The sequence below is a fragment of the Lolium rigidum genome, chromosome 3 (assembly GCF_022539505.1).
Source record: "Lolium rigidum isolate FL_2022 chromosome 3, APGP_CSIRO_Lrig_0.1, whole genome shotgun sequence".
In the NCBI taxonomy this organism is placed as follows: Eukaryota; Viridiplantae; Streptophyta; class Magnoliopsida; order Poales; family Poaceae; genus Lolium; species Lolium rigidum.
In genome coordinates, this window is record NC_061510.1 from 141,245,510 (window position 1) to 141,250,536 (window position 5,027).

Genomic DNA, 5,027 nt, shown 5'->3' on the forward strand with positions numbered 1-5,027 from the left:
ATGTGGGACCCACCTGTGTTTTTGGCCCGGCCCACTAGCTTGGTGGGCCAGCCCACTTGCTATATGGTGGACCCCACATACTAAATGGGCCGGCCCTTTAACTGGAAGGTGGGACCCACCTGTGTTTTTGGCCCGGCCCACTTGCTATATGGTGGACCCCACATACTAAATGGGCCGACCCTTTAACTGGAAAGTGGGACCCACCTGTGTTTTTGGCCCGGCCCACTAGCTTGTTGGGTCGGCCCACTTGCTATACGGTGGACCCCACACACTAAATGGGCCGGCCTTTTAACAGGAAAGTGGGACCCACCTGTGTTTTTGGCCCGGCCCACTTGCTTCTTGGGCCGGCCCAGTTGCTGTAAGGTGGACCCCACACTACAAGAAATATGTTGACCTACGACCCTCCATTTTCATCACTAAATCGTCATAATTTTTCATCTATGACGATTCTATGACGAAAAAACGATCGTCAAAAACGGAGCGTCAGGAATTAACTACAACGACGATTTGTTTGAAATCGTCATAATCTTCCATGACGATATTGGATCGTCGTAACCTTTGCGACGATCTGATATCGTCACTAGCCATGTAGCCATGCCATGTCAGATCTTACGTGGCCAATCCGACGTGGCAAAATTACGACGAAATCAAATCATCATATATCAAAATCAGCCCGGTCCATTCCTATCATCTACATGGGCTGAGCCCAATAATTCTGATCTTTTTTCTAAGCACTAGTCTTTCTTTTAGTCCATTTTCTCTGATGGGCCTTAGCCTTTTTACATCCTTTTCTGTTTTGGGTCTTGCCCATTTATAGTTCATTTCTTCATGGGCTGGTCTTTCCAGTCATATGGGTCGCAATTGTCAAAAAGCCCAACTAGTTTAGTCCACTTGTCAGTTTCCATTTTCTACTGGTTACCCTCATCAGGTTTTATACAGTTTTTGAACACAAACCAATGAATATATGAAATTCTTTTTAACAGATCCATATTTAACTCTATTACAGTATTTCCCACAAATCACATATACAAGAAAGGGCTGCAACTGAATCTAAGCCAAAAATGGAACACATTACAGAACCATATATCCTAGGCAACATCCATCACAAGTCGAAAGCATGAAGGATGTCCTTCCGGCCGGCCGGCCAGACTAGTCCCAACCTCCAGGTCGCTTTTTGTTGTTGCATCGTTAGGACCTCTGCTCCACCAACGCCACAACAACCTGCCAACCTCTCCCCTTGTGCACTGCACCCTCTGGCATCACGTCCCAGCAGCTGTCCAACAACAAGCCTCAGGCTCATCCATCCATCCTGCACAACATTGACCATCCAAAGGCATGCATGTCAAAAAGTTGATTGTTGAATAAAATCATGCAAATTATTTAACTACTCCATTACACATGGTCCATAACATGGTGCATTGTCCAATAACACACGCACTAGAGACTCCAAATGGACTGTAAGTCTATAACTGAAGCAAAGGGGTGAACTCAAAAAAGTAAATGCAGGTAAAATACAGACGATGAGAAACTTAAAAAATATGTCATGAATTACCGGCAAAAGAAAATATAGGGGGAGATTGAAGATGAACATTGTGTGCTCAATATACAATGAAAACATGGTCTGCATCATGAAGAACACACAGTAATGCAGCAGGCAAACTTTAAGTCATTCTTTGTCCTCCTTCAAGAAAATCATACTATGGCATCAGGAAACCGCTACATAACTTAATTTACATTTTATCTTAGAATTAAGGCTCAAACGAACTGGAATACAATATTTTCATTACTACATAACTTAATTAACATTTTAAAAAGAGGGGAATGGGATAGACCAACAACTTATCTAATCCAGGGAAGACAATGCTGCCTCGGTTGCATCACGGTGAGCTCGACACTTAGAGCCAGTGCCATGGCTTCGGTTGTAGCATGCACTCCATCAGGTCTGCAAGACCAACCAAGCAAGGTAGATGTTTATAAGAATCAAGGATGTTGCAGTAGGGTCTATTCTAACATAAAGTGACAATATTCAAAGAATAAACTAACCGAGATAATCAAGGAGAACATCAGGTGCGCATATTAGAAGGGAAATGGCTAGACCACAAAATTCACGTCTGTAAAGTCACACACAAATGAACATAGCGAGAAACAAGTTAATTGAGTAGCAGAAGTTCCGGAACACAGGCCTGGAGCTCCTGTTGGTTGACCATGTGTGAATTCAACTAGAAAAAATAAAAACATAATGTATCTCTAAGAAAAACATTAATGTAAGCACATTGAGCATGACAGGATTGGAGCGAAGAAGGGAATCTGAATTTTGCTAAAGCGAGAAAGGGAATCTGAATTTCGCTCAAGCAAGAAAATTATACAATGTCACATGCAGTTCACCTTGGCAGTAACAGAGATATCTGATGCATAGAGACAGAAGATAAATCTCTAATCTACACAAGATTAGAAGGTTGTCCATAGTTTCATTTAGTCATCATCATGATACAAAGCACATACAAAGAGAGAGGGAGATATGTCAGGTATTCCCTAATTCATGTTGTCTTGATAGGCAATTTTCATCAATCAACCATGTTATGAGGCAAACAAACAGCATGCTGGTTCAGTTTATTGTACGACCAAAATTAAACCAGCAACTAGATGGGCTGAAACCGCAGCTAGACTAAACAAACAAACAAACAAACAAACAAACAGTGAGGTGATACAGTTGTGATCAGATTGTGTTAAGTGTGGACGTGTGCAGCAGGGCAGGACCTTGGTGAGGACTACCTTGATGGTCAGAATCCGAGTCACTTATTCCCGGACAGAGGGAATATTGTTTCTTAGCAAGAATATAAGGGCAGTTTTTATCTTTTTTCTCACAGGGAAATTATGCTCTAACTGTATATTGTGCAGCTAAATTTACTTGGTAATTGGTAAATTTACCAAGTCCAGTGAGGCACAAACCTGGTTGCCAGCGAAGCAAGGCATCTGCAAGTTGAGCTTGACCTTCTCCTGGTCCTCCTTCATATTCACCTTGAAGTTCTTTAGCTCCAGGTTGTTCCACTAGAACTCATCCTATAAAGCACACAAACAAACAACCCGGATCAGATGGCGATACAAGGTGCATGCATGTAACTACCAATCTTCTACAAACGTTTGGTATTTGTTCAACCGTGCGTCCATGCATCAGGACATACTCCTGAGCTTAAGCTAGCAGTAAATGAAAATTCAGAGATTCTCAAATTAATGGCAAGTTAAAAGGCTCAGGGCCAGCAAGTGCTGCTACAATCCCAGGAAAACAAGAAAAATCAGCATAATTTCGTGAAGAATCAGATAGAGAACTGCTACCATGCTCTCTAAGGCTGCAGTAACTCTTTAGTCTTTACAACATGATATAAACAATCACATGGCAAGCAGAAATCCTAGTAATTATATACAAACCACCCTGAATCCTAAGCATCATCAAAACATAAATAAAGGAGAATCTATCCGGTATCACAACCAAATCCTAGCAATCATATAACCACACTGAGTCCAAATTAACAAGTAATCAGCGGCCATAGTCTCTCAGGTATAAATACCACAACGGTAATAGATGGAATCGGGGATAGTAAGCAAACATCAGAGGCATCCAGCACACTTCAACAACCTATAGAGCCACATGAGCTTGGTGTTATCAGAAAGAATAGAACATACAAGGTACTTGAACTGTAAAGGTAACATCCATCTATACATGACCTAGCAAGCAAGAGCTAAATCGAAAGAAGAAAATATAGAATATGCAGAAAAAAAGTTGCTTATGTCTTGGTGCTTTGGAACAAGGTTTCTTAGATTCTGCTACTAAGATGTTCTCTGTTTTTGCTAAAATAGACAAGGTGCTAACATAGCAGTAAACCCAGTCACAAATGGCGCAACAAGTCAATAGACAAGGTGCTAGATACGTTATCCAATCTGGGGATCCATTCATCTCCAAAAAACGGATCAAAACAAAGTCCAACAAAAGTGCAGGAAGCCAGCGATCGTGCTTACCCTGAAGCTAGACCATTTCTTCCTCCGGTAGTTGTTAATCGTAACCGCCTTCTTCTCCCCATCAACAACTACGGAGGAGGACCGATCCGGCCATCCAGGAGCTCATCTCGCCGAGAAACGCATCCGCGAATCAAAATCCGGAAGGCGGTGGTAACGACGGGATCTTGGGCTTGTTGGTTTCTTGTGGTGGGTGGGCTCCTGGGACTGCGGGTTCCCCCGTCGGCGAGCTTTGAGCGATGGAATCCGGCAGTCCAAGTGCAGATCCGGCCAGATCTTTGGTGGGCGTGGTGAGATGGGAAGCGAGGGGAGGAATCGGTAGGGTTAGGTCTGGTGGCAGAGTGGGGAGAATATGCTCGACGCGGTGCAGTGGGAGTTGGATTTGGAAAGTGGCGGCGGTGGAGGGGAGAGGAATGCGAGTATGCGACTAGGGTTAGGTCTAGAGGCTGACTGGATCACTTTTAAGCGGGGTGTGCAAAAATATTAGTACGGAGTTTTAGATAGTTTCGGAGGGAACCAGAGGCGGGAAATGAAAATGGGATGGTGCCCAGTGGAAGAGACACATGAACGTGTCCCTGGTTTGGTAGCTATATTTTTAACATATTCTGAGACACCACACTTGTATTTCTAAAAACTACTAAACATAAAAAAAATTGGAGGTGACTGGTAATTTGAATGGCCACGTAGATATGACACGTAGGATCCCACACGTTGGTAATTAGAATGGCCACATAGATATAACACGTAGGCGAATTGCTTAGGTGTCAGTCCAGTCACCATTTTCTATTAAAAAATAACATTTTATATAAAGTTACGACGATCTTAATTGGTCGTAATCGTCTAGACATAACGTCGTAGACCGCGTGGCTTAGGCTATGACAATTTTGTGCTAGGAAATAATGACGTTTTTATTCAAATCGTCTTAAGTTTTTAGGGTTTTGGTCCCCTCAAAACAGCCAACGACTATTCAGTGCGAAATCGTCATAGAATCATGACGACTTTACCTAGGGTCATTG

At 42.7% G+C, this 5,027-nt stretch overlaps 1 long non-coding RNA gene across 1 annotated transcript; it reads right to left on the reverse strand.

Annotated features, from left to right (window-relative positions):
* Positions 1 to 957: 957 nt before the first annotated feature.
* On the reverse strand, positions 958 to 4,378 carry LOC124698306. Its single transcript, XR_007000929.1, has 4 exons — positions 4,015 to 4,378; positions 2,950 to 3,060; positions 2,044 to 2,111; positions 958 to 1,942 (listed from the first exon to the last, which is right to left on the reverse strand). It is a non-coding gene; the product is annotated as an uncharacterized LOC124698306 (long non-coding RNA).
* Between the last annotated feature and the right edge of the window lie 649 nt (positions 4,379 to 5,027).